At 46.1% G+C, this 18,935-nt stretch overlaps 1 long non-coding RNA gene across 1 annotated transcript; it reads right to left on the bottom strand.

The window, feature by feature from the left end:
• Positions 1-425: 425 nt before the first annotated feature.
• On the bottom strand, positions 426-11,397 carry LOC134756968 (uncharacterized). Its single transcript, XR_010130518.1, has 3 exons — positions 10,863-11,397; positions 6,618-6,711; positions 426-4,432 (listed from the first exon to the last, which is right to left on the bottom strand). It is a non-coding gene; the product is annotated as an uncharacterized lncRNA (long non-coding RNA).
• Positions 11,398-18,935: the final 7,538 nt, after the last annotated feature.

Here is an 18,935-nt window from a genome sequence, read left to right as displayed (position 1 = left end):
GAGCATAGCCAGAGGACTGACATTACCTGACTTCAATACTTACCACAAAGCTACAGTAATCAGGACAGAGTGATATTGATGAGCGAATAGACAAATAGATCAGTGGAGCAGAACAGAAACAGACCCACACAAATGTAGTCAATTAATCGATCTTTGACAGGGAAACAAAGGCAATTCAGTGGAGAAAGGATAAGCTTTTCAACAAATATTGCGGGAACGACTGGGCATCTACATGCAAAAGAACAATTCTAGATACAGACATTACACCTTCCACAAAAGCTAACTCAAAATGGATTATAGGCTTAACTGTAAAATGCAAAATTATAAAACTCTTAGAAGACAATATAAGAGAAAATACGGGTCACCTTGCATTGGGTGATAATGTTTTAGATGCAAAATCAAATGCATGATCCGTGAGAGGAAAATTTGGGAAGGTGGACTTTATTAAAATTAAAAACTTCTGCTCTGTAAAATGCACTATTAAGAGAATGAACAGACAAAGCCACAGACTGGGAGAAAATATTGTCAAGTGCATATTTAACAAAGGGCTTATATCTAAAATATACAAAGAAGTTTTAGGACTCAACAATGAAAAAAATTCAATTTCATCTGAACAGAAACCTCACTAAAGAAAACACTTAGATAGCAAATAAGCATATAAAAAAGACATTCCATTGATATCTTAAGTCGTGAAGTAAATACAAATTAAAACAACAATGGCACATCATTATACATCTATCAGAATGGCCCAAATCCCAAAAAACTGGTAATACCAAATGTTGTCAAGGATGTGGGATAGAAGGAATTCTTATTCATTGCTGGTAGGAATGCAAAATGGTACAGCCACTTTGAAAAATAGTTTGGTAGTTTCTAAAAAGCTAAACATATTCTAACCAAACAATCCAACAATGATGCTCCTTAATATTTACCTATTTAAGCTGAAAAGTTATGTCCACATAGAAATCTGCATATAAATGTTTATAGAGGTTTTATTCATAGTTGCCGAAAACTGGAACTAACCGAGATGTTCTTCACTCAGTGAACTGAGGAACAAACTGTGGCACATCCATACAATGAAACATTTTTCAGTGCTGAAAAGAACTGTGGGCTGTCAAGCTACAAAAGGACATGGAGGAATCGTAAATGCACATTGCTAAGTGAAAGAAATAAATCTGAAAAGACTGCTTACAGTATGATTCCAACCATATGATGTTCTGCAAAAGGCTAAACTATAGGTATAGTAAAAAGCCCAGTGGTTGCCAGGGGTTTAGGTGCAAGGATGGATGAACGGGTGGAGCACAGGAGATTCTTAGGGCAGTGAAACTATTCCCGTGTGATACTTTCATGGTAGAAACATGTCACTACGCATTTGTGAACTGTAGAACCGTATAAAACAGTAAGCCCTAATGTAAACAATGGACTTTAGTTAATAGGAATGGATCAACATTGGTTCATCAACTGCAACAAATATATCACACTAATGCAAAATGTTAACTATAGATGAAACTGTGTATGAAAGGGAGTATATTGGAACTCTGTACTATCTGCTCACTTTTTTATAAATTCAAAACTGATTTAAAAATGAAGTCTATTAATTTTTTAAGTAATGAATCTAGGCCATAATTATCAATGGCTGCTAGCATCAGAAAAAGAGAAGCAACCACATGTGTGCTTTCTGATGGGAGAACACAGTTCCACCTGTAAAGTAATCTTACCTAAAAACAAGACAACAATAAGACCCGAATGCCATCAAACATTTAGCTCTAACTTCCATTTGGCAGAAAATACTGTTGTATTGTAGAAAATACAGAGGACAAAGCAACACATCCAATAACAGCACAGAGATGCAATCAGCAAAACCCAGACTCCAGGAAATCCTACAGAACAAACCACACAATTTCTTCAACAAATAATGTGTACAAAAGAGGTGCGGGTGGGAAAGGAAACTCACAGATTAAAAGAGACTTAGGAAGCTGGGCATGGTGATGCATGCCTGTAATCCCAGTGGTTTGGGAGACCGAGGAGGTCCAATCACTTGAGCCTAGGAGTTCAAGACCAGCCTGAGCAACACGGTGAAATCCCATCTCTACAAAAAAATATAAAAATTAGCCAAGCATGGTGGTGCACACCTGTAATCCAGGCTACATGGGAGGTTGAGGTGGGAGGATCATCTGAGCCCAAGGAGGTCAGGCTGTAGTGAGCCATGATCTGGCCCCCTGTATTACAGCCTTGGGGACAGAGTGAGACCTTGTCTCAACAACAGCAACAACAACAAAGACTTAAGAGATCTATCAAGCAATTGCAATATATTTGCAACATATTGATCTTATTTAGATCTTGATTCAAACAAATAAATTGAATGGGGGAAAAATCTAAAATATATAATAATAAACATTTATAAGACAATTGGAAAAACTGAATATTGATTGGATATTTGATGATATTATGGAATTGTTAAAATTTTTAGATGTGATCATGATATTGTACTTTTTTGTTTAAAATTTGAATCCTCTTTTAGAGATAAGTACTGAAATATGAATATGGATGAAATAATTTGTTGATGAGGATTTGCCTCAAAGAATCCAAGGAGAGGAAAAAAGGATAGGAGAATAGATGAAACAAGATTGGCCATGAGCTGACTTTTGTTGAAACCTGGTGTTGGGGATGGGGGTCCTTCTATGTACTTCCGGGCTGGGCAGACTGTGACCTGCGGGCCAACTCTAGCCCACCAGCTGTTTTTGCAAGGGTTGGGAACTAAGAAAGATTTTTATATGTTTAAATGGTACAAACGTTAGGAAAAAAGAAGACTATTAATAACATGTAAAAATTTTGTGAAATTCAAATGTCAGCATCCACAAATAAAGTTTTATTAGAAGACATCACTATTCATTCATTTATACACTATCGATAGCTGCTTTTGTGTGACAATAGAGCTGTATAGTTGAGGCGGAGAACATATGGCCTGGGAAACCAAAATTATTTACTATCTGGCCCTGTAAAGAAAAAGTTTTCCACTTCCTATACTGTTCTTTCTAATATAGCGTATGGTTGATTTTCCATAATAAAAAGTTAAAGAAAAATCTGCCTATGTTGTTATCTCTCAAATGTGCCCAAATATTAACTAACATTTGAGGGGGGCAATGCAGCCACTTTTGCCATGAGGTCTCTAGACACACCCATGCCTCATCCATCCTCCGGAATTCCTCGGCTCTCCAACTCAGAAGGTGTCTGTTACATCGTGAAATAATATTTTTCACTAAATTAATCTTGACCTTAAGTCCAAGGTTGAAATTGCAACATTAGCACATATATGGCTTGGCAGCCCTGGCCGAATTCTCGTATTAAATTCTCCATCCTGAGCCATTCTTTGATTATCTGCACCCAAGCTGATGATATTCAAGCAAATGAAACTGTATATTAAAGCCACAAACATTTTACGTGGCCCTTGGTGGCTGTATGCTTGAAGATTGGTGGGACTTTCTTGAAAGTCTGCCAATTTAGACACACGACTTGTAATTGTGAATTCTTCAATTGCAGGTGCTCACACAGCTCTGGGCCCTGCGCTGTGGATTTCTGCTGAGGTCAGGCAAGCCACGCAGATAACCCACTAGGAGCCTCGGCGGCGCGGCAGCCGGCTCTACAAATCCTCATCTTGTTGGTTCTAGTGATGAATCCAGTCCTTCGGGATGGGTCTCTGGAAAGTTAATTGGGTAGGGAAGAAAAATGGCGTGCTTTCAAAAAAGCGCCGCAGGACAGTGCCCTCTGCATCTGCCCGTGTTACCCGGCTGCGGCCTCCTGTCAGAAACAGCGTGTCTTGCGTGACAACCAAAGTGTTGGACTGCTGCGAGTGCTGCTAAGGACAGAGTGTGGCTGCTGCCAGCTGGTGTCTCGGGGCAGGCCCCAGACATGCCATGGTACCACCTCTGTCACCCCCTGGCAGGGCCTGTTACCTGGCACCATGCCTGAAGTGTGCCCAGGGAATTACTCCATCATTTTCCTCAGTAGGTTGCTCTCCGCTGATGCTGGCTTCATTCCCGGGCTCAGGGAGGGTGGTGCTGGTGTGTGTGTGTTTCCCCTCAGATCCCAAAGCACAAGGTGTGAAGGTTCCTGGCAGCAACTTGCTGACTTGGCTTGTTGTGGAATGAGGATGGAAAACTCCAGCAGCAATGAGGAGGCCCACTCACCAACAAGCCAGGCTCCTGCCTGCAGGGTCAGGAAGCTGTGTCCTGTGTCTGGGGCCAGCCTCCCTCCGCTGGGAGTTGGGGGAGGTGAAGGGAATGAAACTCCCATCTGGGCTTTGTTCAGCCTCAGTCAAATGACTAGAAAGAGACGCAGGGCGAGGCTAGAAAGATGCTGTCTGTAAAACTTCCAGAGACTTTGGGAGAAGGTGAAGATGGGTGCTTTTAAATAGAAAGGCCAGGAAGCAGGGAGACTGAAATGAGAATAAAAGTCAACATTCTCACTGTGCCCCAGGCGCTGTGTGATCCACCTCTGTCTTTTTCTCCACCTAATTTTATGCCACTTTCCCTCACCTCCTCCTTCTGTCCTACTGGTCTTTAATCAGCTGCTCAAATGTGTACAGCCTTAGAGCCTCAGGGCCTTTGCACATGCTGTCCCGCTGCCCAGAATGCCTCATGCTCCCTTCTCCACCTGCCACTCGCTCTCCCATTCCTGGTCTCTACGCTGCCTATGCCTGTAGCCTGCACTTTCTCTTCCCTTAGTCCCCTGCTCCCCATTAAAGTCAATCTCCCTTGGTTGTGCTGTCTCAAGCCTTAGTCTGACTCCTTCATAGCCCCTGATCCAACTTACAGTTGTTTCACTTACTGTTTCATTCATTCATTTTTGTCTCTATCTCCACAACTAGATTATAATTTCTTTCAGGACAGGTACCATGTAAAATTTATTTTCCACAGTATATCCAGCATCTAGCACAGTGCCTGGCACACAGTAGGTGTTCACTACATGCTTATTGAATGAATGAGGCTGGGTGCAGTGGCTTACGCCTGTAATCCCAGCACTTCGGGAGGCTGAAACGGGTGGATCACCTGAGGTCAGAAGTTTGAGACCAGACTGGCCGACATGGGGAAATCTCTTCTCTACTAAAAATACAAAAATTAGCCGGGCTTGGTGGCATGCGCCTGTAATCCCAGCTACTAGGGAGGCTGAGGCAAGAGAATCGCTTGAACGCAGGAGGCAAAGGTTGCAGTGAGCTGACATCATGCCACTGCACTCCAGCCTGGGCGACAGAGCAAGACTCTGTCTCAAAAAAAAGAATGAATGAATAACTGATTCAGGACTCACTATGTTAAAGTTTATTTTCTTATCCTCAGCTCGCTCTATAGAGTGGCTAAGTGATGTTCTCAGGGCTTGGCTGGTCAGTAAACACATTTTTCAAGGCCCTTCATTTCTCCTCCCCCCTTTTGTTCCCAGTCTTCTGGTCATTTTGATATTCATTAACAACCCTTATCATACAGTGGGCAGAAGGAGTAATTTGCTTCTCATTAACCGGCTAAACTATCATTTGGGAATTACTTATTATTTCAATTATCCATGAGATTTCTGTCCACTTGGAGCAGGCAGTTGCATCAGTCAGAATAGGCCAATTGCTGGAATCTATAACCCCCACACCTCAGAAGCTTAAATTAAGCCACTGAAAGTTTATTTCTCACTCATGCAAAGTTCAATATGAATATTTTAGGTCATGCAGTTCTCCTTGGAGGGATGACTCAAGGGCCCTCCCATCATGTGACATTTCCATGTTCGACACCCAAGATGTCAAAGCATCAAAAAATGAAAAACATGATTAATACCTTTTCTCCGGCTAATCAAGCTAGTTAATGTGGTTCAGTAGATGACAGTCCCATCTAGTGGCAAAAGGCACGTTTGGAGATGATAACTTGCCTTTGGTCACTTGTGTCAATCCCCTCTCCCACCCCCAGGCTCCAACACCCCAACACACAGTCCATCAGCAGGTCCAACTGGCTTCATCTCCAAACCATCCCACACCTACTTCATGGACTCTGCTACCCCCAGACCAAGCTCCTGCCATGTGTTGCCTGAACTATTGCAAAATCCTTCTAGCTGAATGTCCTCCTCCCACCCATCCTTCCATGATCTGTTCTCCACAGAGCAGCAAAAGAGAGTGTTTGGCTATCATTTTATTTTGTTTGTGTGCCGTTTAAAGGGTTCTGTTTCCATTTGTTTCCTTTGCAGTATAAAAAGTTATTTTGAAGCCAGTCATGGTGGATCACGCCTGTAATCTCAGCACTTTGGGAAGCTGTGGAAGGAGGATCGCTTGAGGTCAGAAGTTCAAAACCAGCCTGGCCTACATGGTGAAATCCCATCTCTACTAAAAATACAAAAAACAAAAATTAGCCAGGTGTGGTGGTGCGTGCCTGTAATCCCAGCTACTTGGGAGGCTGAGGCAGGCGTATTCCTTGAACCTGGGAGGTGGAGATTGCAGTGAGCTGAGATCGCACCACTGCACTCCAGCCTGGGCAATAGAGCGAGACTCAATCTCAAAAAAAAAAAAAAAAAAAGAGTTCTTTTGAAACTTTTGTTCTAAGAATTTTCAAGCATACACAAAATATACCCAGATACCCAACTGTAATACTTACCAACTCATGGCCAGTCTCGTTTCAGCTACACCCCTCCTCACTGTTCCATTTTCCGCATACTGTTTTGCAGCAACTCCTTGACAGCAAAGGAGCTCTATAAAGCACAAATCAGAGCAAGTTACTTCCTAGCTTAAAAACTTTTAAAAGCTCTGCAGGGCATTTACAATGAAACCTTTCGGCTCATTCTGGCACCCAGAGCCCCGCCTTACTTGGCCTGCTAATCTCTTTAATGGTATTTCCTCACTCTGCCCCAGCCACAGCCACCCTCTATTCCTTGGGCTCACTCAGTGTATCCCTACCCCAGTGCCTTTGCACTTGCTGCACTGCTGCCTAAACTACTTTACTACTCTACATTTATGTGGCTGGCCCTGCCTGGGCATTCACGGCTCAACTCTCATCTGCTCTGAAAGGCCTCCCCAGCGAGTCTGTCTCTGGAAACACCTCCAGCCCCACTCCTCTAGCCAGCCACTTTCCACCTTAACACTCTGAAACTAGTTTGCTCCTTTGAAAGATGTGTTTGTTCTAGCTAGGTGCAGTGGTGCGCACCTGTGTTCGCAGCTACTTAGGAGGCTGAGGCAGGAGGATCACTTGAGCCCAGGAATCCAAGTCCAGCCTGGACAATATAGTGAGACTTCAGCTCTCAGGAAAAGAAAAAAAAAGTGCTTGTTCTAAAATCAAAGGTCCAGAAAAGCAACTAGACTAGTGCATGGCATATGATAAGCACTTAATATTTATTGAGTAAAAACAAACAAGAATACAATTTTAAAGTGTTAGCTTTAGGGCAGTTTTTGAAAATAAATTTTCCTGGTGCATTTATAATAGCATTTGTTAGAAAAAATATATTTATACAAATTTATTTTTTGAGAGAAAAAATACCACTTGTAGTGCAAAGGCATGTTCTTCCGTGAAAGACCATACATGACTCAGGCTCTGATTCTGCCAAGAGGAAAAGGAAGTCAGGACAACGTGACTATTTTTAGTCCTTAGAAGTAGCCATGCCTCCAGCTAAAATGTGAATGGGGGAATCTGTGGCTTATAGAGTTGATTTGGATGATGAGACCATACTCTGAAGACAAACTCTTAATACCGTGCCATGACAGAAAAACATTAAGGAGACAAGATTCATGAATTCTGAAATGAGAAGTGGAAGTTTAAAAAAAAATATATATATATATATATATATATTTTGAGATGGAGTCTCACTCTGCAGCCCAGGCTGAATTGCAGTGGTGCCATCTGGCTCACCACAACCTCCGCCTCCCGGATTCAAGCTATTCTCCTGCCTCAGCCTCCCGAGTAGTTAGAATTACAGGCTCGATCCACCACGCCCGGCTAGTTTTTGTATTTTTGGAAGAGACAGAGTTTCACCATGTTGGCCAGACTGGTCTCGAACTCCTGGCCTGAGGTGATCCGCCCGCCTCAGTCTCCCAAAGTGCTGGGATTATAGGCGTGAACCACCATACCTAGCAAAAGTTAAAAATTTGAGATCGTTAAAGAAAAGCCTCCATTTAAGGCCTCTGGGTATTTGGGGATCCTATTTGATGGAAGGCAAATTGTAAGTGAAATTACATTGTGCTTCCAATTTGCCACTACCAAATTTTAAAACAATGTCCACCTGTGCCCTCATCCGCTCCCACCCACATGGGCTCTCCCTCACCCACTGTGCTTCTTCAACCCTTCCCTGTGTTTAGAACTGGACTCTCTCTTCTTTCTGCCTGTAGGAATATTTTTCTAGACCTGATCTTTAGTATTTCTGAATGTGAGTGCATATGGCTTTACACAAAGAATATGTAGTAGAAAAGCTTCGTGTTGATTACATTTGTATTAATCAGGTGCTTTGAAACCCACTAGAAGGGTATCCTCTTATAGTGCTCCTCACATTGATGCCACGGTGTGAGTCCCTGGATCTGGCTGATTTGAAGCAGGAGGTACCTATGCAGGACTGGGTGCTCCCCAGCCTTTCATGCTCCCTCCAGCTTTCCAGACAGCTTGGTGGGATGACAGTGTGCCCTCAACCTTCTCCCACACATCCAACGCCTCCAAGGAGAACAAGGGCATCATTGATTTCAGGCGCTGGTAGGAATGTGCAGGGGCGGGCAGGCTTCCAGCACTCAAGCTTCCCTTGAAGATAGAAAGTGCAAGGCTACCAGGAGCACTGAGAGGCCCCAGGCTGGGCCCAGCCAGGAATCCACCAGGAAATGCTCTTGCCTGGCTTCCTGAGCCTCAGGGCTGGAGTGGACACAGGGCTCCTGTCTTGGTGCCTTCAGTGGCTGGGCTGGCCTGGGAGTCTGGGGCAGAAGTTTATTTAAAGAACCTACTCTGAGTTCTGTGGGTGGTGCAGATCCAAAAATTTCACATATATTCAATGTCAGACTGAGCATTTTTCTGTGTGGCAGCAAAAATCTTTTACATAATTAGCTCATTTAAGCCTCACACATCTTTATGAGGTAGGATCACTATCATTTTACACTCAGTTGAGGAAACTGAGTCAAAGACAAGAATGAAACCGACCTGAAATTACACAGCCAGTAACAAGGGGGGCTGGGAATGAACGCAGAGCCCTCCCACCCCAAGGTCCAAGTTCACAGCTGCTAGCAAGCATAGAGCCAGCATAGAAGGAGATGAAGAGCACAGACCTTGTGCCTTGCTTCCTGGCTCAGATCCCAGCTCTGCCACTTTTCAGCTGCGTGACTTTAGCAGGTTGCTAAACCTTTCTGTGCATCAGTTTTTTTGTGAGTAAAATGAGATAATAATAGGAGCTAGCACATGAGGCTGTATGTGGATTAAGTCAGTTAATATAAGTGAGTGCTGAAAACAGCCCCTGGTGTGTGTGTGTGTGTGTGTGTGTGTGTGTGTGTGTGTGCTGTGTGTCTGCTATCATACATCCTAAATACGACTTCTCATTCCTGCACAATCTTGTTTGGTTAGCTCCTTCTCCACCTGTCAGTGAAGAACATCTAACACCTGAAACCCTTGCCAATTATTTTGGAAAGAGACTTTCTGCAGGAGGCCAGCAAATGCCGCTTTCCAGCTGTTGTATCTTCTTTCCATCCAGCTGGACATTGCTAGATGATATCTGCTGCTTGCAAAGGTGCTGGGAGGCCTTGCTTCCAGGGCTTGGTGGGCACCACATTACCCAGGGGAGACGGTGCCCAGCCAGCCTCTGCCAGATGGGTGACTGGGCACCACCCCTGCTGCTGATGCCACTGGCACTCCCCAGGCAGAGGCGGCTCTGTTCTCTGAAGCCCTCATTGTGCCAGAGCCATATGGGGCCACCGCCGGCCACCTGCCTGCAGGGCCTGACATTAGCACTTGAGGGAATTGGCTTTTTGGTTTTTCCCACAGAATCCATGAACTCATGGGAGGCTGTGCTGTGAGTCAGAAATGAGAATTAACCCTCCTCTCCAGTGCCAGAAGCCCTGTTATTATCCCCCAGCCCCATCTTCCTCATTCCCCGACTTCGCCTCCTCCCAACCTCCTTCAGTCAGAGGTCCTCAACCCGACTCCCTGTGAAGGCCCGCGGGATGGCCTTGGGGGACCTGCACTCTAACACTGGACATGTGCAAATCCTGGGAAGATGCTCACAGTTATCAGCATCCTCTCAAAAGAGGTTCATCACCTGAAAAAGTCAAGGACACTGGCTTCTATAGGATGAGCCAACCAGTTAGGTTGCACCCTCCGGGAAAGGCTCCCAGATAGAGTTATGTGTGCAGAGGGGCTATGGCTGAGTAACTCCTGTGGAGGGGCCAGGGGAGAAGTGAGCCAGCCCCACAGGGAGCTCTGGAGCACAGACCACCCAGGAGAGGAATCCCGTGGTGTGCAGAAATGCCAGGCCTTTGGGCCACTGCCTTGCTCTGATGTGGGCCTGGGCCAGCCCAAGGAGGGCACAGTCCTTTTTGAAAGCTGAAGCTTAGTCTGACGAGCTGTGAGTGGACAGCTGTCAGTAGCCACGCTCCTTGTAGCTGGGCCTGGAATCCTTCCTGGAAGGGGAGTGCCATGCCTGCTGCATGGCCCTGGGCAGCTGCTGTGCACAGCTGCTGGCGGACCCTCACCAAGGTCCATCAGACCTGCCAAGGCAAATCTGAATCCTATATGTGACTCCATCTAAGCCAAGCTGGGACTCTTCCACTCTTAACTTAGAAAATGTGCACTCCCAGCTGCTAGGTCCTCAACTTGACCTGGGGAAGAGAACGACAAGGCCATGCTTGGGCAGGAGAAGCTAGGTGTTGGCAAGGGAATCTTTACCTTATGAATGGGTTGTATACGTGTTGCTTGTTGTTTAGAGAGTGGAATACATTTTGTCCTGGAAATCCTACTATAAATGGGGGGATGCGTACCCGGGCCTTCTTGCAAAAGCCTGTTAAATTCCTAATGATGTTGAAATGGTGGGAAGGGTCATCCAGGGAGGACCTCCACGCCCACCCATCTCCTCTGGGTTGCCCGGGCAATCCTGCAGGAGCCGAGGTTGGACGCAGCTGACCCCAACAGACAGGAGAAACACGCCAGCACCACCGGAGAGAACCAGGCTGAAAGGGTGACCCAGGGCTTCCGTGGCCTAGAATTAGAGAGACATCGCATGGCGCAAGGTTCCAAGTAGGGTTCGCGGCGGGGAAGGCCCCTGCCGCAAAGGGACTCAGTCTTGTGCGAGGGAGGTCAAGTCGCTTCTTGATCAGCCGTATTTCTTGCCTACACTTGACACCGTCACCAGCCCAGGCGCCTTTCCGGTCACCCTCACGGAAAGGCTCATCCACGCTGGAAGGAGGGAACCTCCTCGTTAACCTCTAGCATGCCGGTGCCTGCCACCCCAGGGCGCGGGAGCCCGCAGGAGCAGGCGTGTGGACGTCCTGAGAGCTGCCACTAGATGGCGCGTCTGCCCTGCCTACTCAGGAGCCCCGCTCAGGGCACGGGGTGCGGGAGCCCGGCTAATTGCCCTCTAATGAGAAGGCTGCTCCCAAAGTGCCCTCCTCGCAGGGAAAGCCCCAGGCTCCTATCAAAGGGAATGGCTTATTTATCCTCTAACGTGAAGAAGCTTCCACATAGCATCAATTAAACACATTAAATGTGACCAGAGTGAGAAAACATCTAAAGGATAGAATATTGAGTTGTTGCCATTGACAAATATCACATCACCCATTCTGGTCTCGGTGGCGTGTACAGTTGACCTTGAACAACACAGGTTTGAACTGTGCGTGTCCACTTAGAGGTGGACCTTCTTCTGCCTCTGCCACCCCTGAGACAGCGGGACCAACCCCTCCTCTTCCTCCTCCTCCTCAGCCTACTCAGAAGACCACAAGGCTGAAGGCCTTTATGGCGATCCACTTCCACTTAATGAGTAGTCGACATATTTTCTCTTCCTTATGATTTTTTAAATAACAATTTCTTTTCTTTAGCTTACTTTATTGTAAGAATATAGTATATAATACATTAACATACAAAATATGTGTGCATCGACTATTTATGTTATCAATTAGGCTTCCAGTCAACAGTAGGCTATTAGTAGTTCAGTTTGGGGGAGTCAAAAGTTGTATATAGATTTTAAACTGTGTGGGGATTGGCACCCCTGAAGCCTTCATTACTCAAGAGTCAACTGTAGATGGGCCCTGGGAAGGTTCTCAATTTTTTTTTTTTTTTTTTTTTTTTTTTTTGAGACAGAGTCTGTTTCTGTCACACAGGCTGGAGTGCGGTGGTATGATTTCAGCTCACTGCAACTTCCGCTTCCAGGATTCAAGCGATTCTCCTGCCTCAGCCTCCGAGAAGCTGTGACTACAGGCGCGTGCCACCATGCCCGGATAATTTTTGTATTTTTAGTAGAGACGGGGTTTCGCCATGTTGGCCAGGCTCGTCTCAAACTCCTGACCTCAAGTGATTCACCAGCCTCGGCCTCCCAAAGTGCTGGAATTAAAGGTGCGAGCCACTGTGCCTGGATGGTTCTCAAATTTTCTGAGATCAGATGGAGTCTGCCCCTCCACCTAGCAGGCTGAAGGCTGGGGCTTGCAGAGATGTGGTGTCTGTTACCCCAGACACTGCAGGTGACCTTGCCTCTTACTAACTTTTCTTATCAGTACCATTTGAACCCTCACACTCATGAGGATGTGGGTGATAATGTGGAGGTTAAATAACATGGTCACTGATGATATTTTCTATACTGTCTGTTTGCAGGGCAGAGTCTTAAAGATCTGGACCACAGCAGACCTGAATCAAATAAGAATATGCCCAGATATGGGGTATTCGGGAGCAGATTATGAAACAAGGAAACTGAAGTCCTAAGCAGATCCACAGTTCCAAATTCTGAACCGCTTGAGGCCACATCAGATACAGGATGCTATTATGCTATTAGGGCTGTGGCTTAGTACATTATACAGATGGTGGGGAAAGGCCTGCAGGAGAAAGGCCTACCATTCCTGGATTCCAAAAATAGTGGTCTCCTAAGCAATCGATCTGCTTTTATGTTTAATATTCATCTGTTTCCCTTTCCCAGTTAACTCCTAGAGCCAAACTCACAGCCCACAGGAAGGAACCATATCAACCTGCACGGTGTGCTTTTAATTTTCCTCACCTTGTTCCAGCCTCTATTTTATGTTGCCACTCTTTTCTTTCCTTTCTTTTTTGCTCAGGCTTTTAGTACATATTTAACTTTTATTTTATGTCTCCTCCTCTTCAAACCACCTTAAGTCCTTTTTAGAATAGAGCAGAACACAAATAAAATAGGTGTCAGATACATTCTCCCTGTGACCTTGCATTGGGTCAAAGGACTCATGAATGTGTGTTACCTGTAATCTTTTGCGGAAAAGAGGATTTTAAAATTCTCTGCCAGCCTTCCCAAGTGGTGACATTTTCCTATACTACTTCTTTACTATTTCTTTTAATTTTGATTAACCTTTGACTCGGACACCTCTGACTAGTATCTTCTAGACTTTTCTCTTTTGCATGTAATACACAAAGCCTTCTTTTTTTATTTTCTAATTTCAGAAAGTGTATATTAATTTATTAGAGAACTTAGGTGGCTGATTGAAAAAAAAAGGAGGGAGGTACAAATTTAAACTTTTTTCCATCAAGAGTATTGCAAACCAGCAATACCATTTCACTAGTCTGGCTGGTGCTTTCAAAACCTATCAAGGAACAAGGAGAAAGTCATGGCAGGGTCACTCAAAAATTCATCTATCGCCAGGTGTGGTGGCCCATGCCTGGAATCCCAGCACTTTGCCGGGCCGAGGCAGGCTGATCACTTGAAGTCAGGAGATTGAGACCAGCCTGACCAACGTGGTGAAACCCCATCTTTACCAAAAATACAAAAATTAGCCAGGCATGGTGGTGTGAATCTGTAGTTCCAGCTACTCTGGAGGTTGAGGCAGGAGAATTGCTTGAGCCCAGGAGGTGGAGGCTGCAGTAAGCCAAAATCGTGCCACTGCACTCCAGCCTGGAAGACAGAGCAACACCCTGTCTCAAAAAAAAAAAAAAGAAAGAAAGAGAGAAAGAGAAAAAGGAAAGAAAGACAGAAAGACAGAAAGACAGGAAGGAAGGAAGGAAGGAAGGATGGAAGGAAGGAAGGAAGGAAGGAAGAGAAGGAAATAATCATCTATCCCCTAAGTAATATATGTGGCTGCTCTTGCTATTACAAGTATTGAGAGACTTCTCGAAGGCCTCAATTCCTGAAACTCAAAGATTGCCCCCAAAATCCAGACATGGTAGGTGCTCAGTGCTATCTATTGAATGAATTAATGAAGCCAAACCAAGAGGCTGGGGAAGAATTAATGAATTCATTGGGTCTGTTCATGGCAGTTCTGAGGCCCCAGATGGGACTGATGTACTTTCAAAGACATCAGTCTTTGAAAATTTGCAAAACTGTTGCTGTGGTATTCTCAAGGAGAGGGGCCGAGCAGACACGGCTGGTCTCTGAAGAAGGGCAGTTTTGAAGCAGAAAGCATCAGTGGACCAGGAAAACTTCTTTGCAGAAGCCCCTGGAAATGCCATTATTCTATAAAATGAGCCCTTCCCTTTCCTCTTCCACCCACCTCCCCTCCTTCAAGTAGAAATAACTTGCCTCATTCATTCCAGCAAGGAAACCCAAGACCTCGATCCTACAGCCTCTCCTTCCCTATGCTGCCTTCTGAATGTGTGTCCTGAGAGTTTGGTGTTTTTCCCCCTGAAAGATTTTATGTCATTGGCCAGGCCTAAAAAGCTTGAAAGAACAAAGAAAATAATTCGTCTGTGGGTTTGGCCTGTCTAAACAACAGATTTCTCTAATCCAGGACAAAAGCTGGACTTGCCAAGGACACACATTTGTAATTAAAATCTGCATTTATATTTGAAAATTTCACCAGTTGGTATTTTTTTTCAAGTCGGCGGACGCATCTCTTTCTCCCTGGCTCCCAGCTCTCGTGCCTTCGCGTTGACTTCTTTTTCAGGATCTTGGAGCACCCAAGCCTTGTGGGGCCTGGCTTTCTAAGGAGCAGCAGAGAATGCTTGGGTGAGGAGGGCTCTCAGCAGGCTGGAAGCGTTTCCTTTCCTATCCAGCCTCCCTCCCTGCCAGGGAATCGTCAAGCCTGAGGGAAGTGCTCCCCCTCCTATGTTTACGAAGCACTAAATTTACGAAGTCATTAATTCCCTCCATAAAGACGGAGCCTAATGGAGTTTTCTATTAGTCATTGAGATCGCGGTTATAACCCTGAAAGATCAAGAAAGCAATCAGGAGTCTAAATTGAAGTGGGAGTCGGGGGGACAGCAAAGTCGTTTCTCCTCTTTAGCTGTCAGACTTTCCTGTTTTAAAGGGAAATATTGTGAATATCTTAATCACTACCTCACACATTTGTTTATTATTATTTTTCCTTTTCAGAACATTCAGAAATGTTGTGTAGACGCACAGGACTCATCGTCCAGGCATGTATATCTCAGGGGGCGGTGTTCTTTGTCCTAGTAGCTGAAGCTACCCAAAGATTCCCCCAAAATCCAAACACAGTAGATGCTCAGTGCTATGTGTTGAATGGATACATGAATGAATGCAGCCAAACCGAGAGGCTGGGGAAGGATTAATGAATTCACGGGCTGTTTGTGGCAGTTCTCTGACCCGAGGCCCCACATGGGACTTTTGTACCTTCAAAGATGTGAAGATTAGCTAAACTGTTGCTGTTTAGCAAATCTTCTAGGGTGAGTTTCTAGGGTGTTTCTAGGGTGAGTGGTCACCTTAGGGAGAGCCAGGGTCAGGGTCACGGCCCCCACAAGGCCAGGCACACAGCCCTGGGGTACTCTGGACAGGAAAACTAGAAATAGAGGACCCTGTTTTCCCAGTGCCCAAATTACTCAGGCCTCCAGGGAGTCCCTTACCCCATTCGAGACCATAGAGCTGCAGGGAGCCATCCTGCCCTGAGCCTGCTCGTCTCTTTGCAAGCCCAGGCCACCCACTTTGGGCTTTGGGCGGAGAAGACAGGTGTATTTCTAGTCAAGAGAAGTTTCCCTGCACAGAGTCCAAGGAACGGCCTCCTCTGGGGCCTTACAGGCCCTCCACAGCTCAACAGTGAGCCCAGCAAAGACGCCTCTTGACTTCTGTGTAGCCTCATCTTCCAGAGAATTCCCTGAGATGCCACGTGGCTGTAAGAAACGCTGCTGCAGTCCAAGGAGACAGCAAGGGAAGCTGTGTTGGAGGGAAAGCAGCAGTTTTCAAAATACACCCACAGATTTGTACCAAGACCACCAGGAAGGGAAGCTCATTCGAAATGTAGACTCTCCCCCTACTACCGCCACCATCAGCAGCTCCTGCAAAACCAGAATGTCTAATGCTGGGGAGTGGGGGAGGTCGGCCTTCACTCCAGGAAAGAGGCTTAAAGGGTTTCTTCACCTGTCTGTGGGCCCCTGACACGTGCAGCCCTCCTGGGCTCTGGGGATGGTCCCAGAAGACTCCCCTTTCAGGTGCTGGAATCCTGGGTTCCACAGCAGGGGTGCTGCCAGTGGCTGCCTGGAACTGCCAGGATATCCCTCCTGGTGAAGCCAGTCAGCAGATCAGAGGTTTCAGTCCTTACTGACTGTGAAATCTAGTGTGTGTGGTCACTCTTTTTACCTCCTTGCTCCTGTGTAAGATCCAAGTGGAGAGTAGAATCTCTCCACCAGCCCCTCCATAGTGTGTTTCAGGTACCCTAGACAGGGCCTCTGTCCCCCTTGGCTACCTACTTGGCACTTGGGGTCTGACCCTGTCCTGTTTACATCCCTGGCGAGGAACCTCCCTGAGCAGTTGTCAGTGGGAGAAATGTACAGGGGGGCACCAGGATCAGGGCTGACTTAAGGGAAGGAATTCCCAACCTCTGGCTGTCCAGTGAGGTCAGGGAATCTTGGAGACTGTTGCACCTTTGTGGGACCCATCTCCTTGGAGAGCCTTTTGGAAGGATGCTGGGATGTTCATCTTGTGTTAGTCTTTCCACTGGGCCATGCCCATGCTGCCACAGGCTAGTAGCTGGAGCCAAATCCTGGCCCTGCGTCTCACAGCTGTGTGACCTCGGGTCCATTACTCACCTTCTCTGAGCCGGTTTCCCTATCTATAAAGTAGAAACAATCATAATGATAATGGAGACAATGTTCCTGCAGCGTGAATGAGATAACAAAAGCTCATGTCAGACGCGTAGCTGGTGCTGAAACATGTCTGCTGCTTCTCCCCTCCTCCAGCGTTTCACACTGTGCACCCACACTGGGAACTTAGGGGAGTTCCTGGACCCTCAGGGGAATGATATCACGGAACCATTCTAATTGCCTAAGTCTCACAAGCAATCTGATATGCCTAGTATTTGTTCCTGAGTCTAAGAGGAGATCGTTATTGTTCATCTTTTAAAGCAACAGGTCGCCCAGTCTGTTGACGATACCTCCCATCAAGACATATGCTCCACCAAGCTAGGAGCGGATGATGCCAGAGCCGCCTTGCTTCTTGGATTTTCTTCTGAGCCCCACCGTTCTGGGGAGGCTCTGAGCATGGTAAATATTTAAGCACACGTCTTGTGTAACTGTCACAGATCCGGATGCACCGGGAGCCGTGGAGCCACAAGCTGGCACCTGTCTAAGTGTCCCAGCTTCGAGAGACGGTGTTTGTGCCAACATTGGGAGTCTGTTGGCGACCAGTGGCTGATAGGTAGCAGAATTCTGTGGTCTGTTAATTGTCTTGGAAGCAAATCCTTGAATTGGGAGAAAGAGAAAGCAACTGTAATTAAAGCTTCCCTTGGGCAGAATTTCCCTGTGCAGGCAGTTGGCACATTTTTTGTGTGCCCGTTAAGCTCCAGGCACTGGGCTAGGAACTTTACGTACACTGAAGCTTTTAATCCTGGTAACAGCCAAAGAAGAGACTGTTATTGTCACCAAGAAACAAAGGCTCAGAGAGGTTAAACGGTCTGCTCAGAGTTCTACAGCTACTCGGTGTCAGAACTAGGGAATGAAGCCAGAGTTGGGAAATGTAGCTATGAAAAAAGAGAGTTGATATCACCATTTAAAAACCCTGATGCCCTGTCAGCAACATCGCCCAGAGACTGAGATCCTTGAGACCAGGGAGGAAGCTTGTGTTTGCAGGGAATGCCTTTGGGTCCCACCACTAGGTCAGATGCTAAACCACATCCTGACGCCTCATAGATGCCCATTGGGGAAATAGATTCTGTCATGTCTCAAGGTATGTATTTATTAAAACCCATGGGAATGGAAAGACAGCAGAGAAAAAGAAAGTAGAACAACACAGGATGAAGGGTCTGTGCTGCCTACAGTAAACAGAACCCAGGAAGCTGACTACAGCAGAGATGGAGGCCACCTCCCCTTCCTCTGTGCCCCTGCCATCCTCAGCATTCTCCCCCTGCTCCCTGAACAGCCCTTCCTGCCACTCAGGGGACACCCTACACATGACACGGCCACTGCCAGGCTCCAGGAGTCTGGATAGGAATAACCAGATACATGATGAGCCTACAGTGTTGTTTTAAAGTTTATCTTATTTATTTATTTATTTATTTATTTATTTTAGGGGCAGGGTCTCACTCTGTCACCCAGGCTGGAGTGCAGTGGCACAATCACAGCTCAATCATAACTCACTCACTGTAGCCTCAGAGTCCTGAGCTCAAGTGATCCTTTTGCCTCAGCCTTCCAAGTAGCTGGGACTATAGGCGTACACCATCAAAACCAGTAATTTATTATTATTCTTTGTAGAGATGGGGCTTTGCTTTGTTGCCCAGGCAGGTCTCCAACTCCTGGCTTTAAGCCATCCACCCACTTTGGCCTTCCAAAGTGTTGGGGTTACAGGAGCAGACATTGTGCCCAGCAAGGTTACAGTTTAAAATAATCACAGAAGTCCCTTTCTGAGAGAGT

Source organism: Gorilla gorilla, chromosome 14 (genome assembly GCF_029281585.2).
Source record: "Gorilla gorilla gorilla isolate KB3781 chromosome 14, NHGRI_mGorGor1-v2.1_pri, whole genome shotgun sequence".
Classification (NCBI taxonomy): Eukaryota; Metazoa; Chordata; class Mammalia; order Primates; family Hominidae; genus Gorilla; species Gorilla gorilla.
This window is presented reverse-complemented; position numbering and strand designations above follow the sequence as displayed.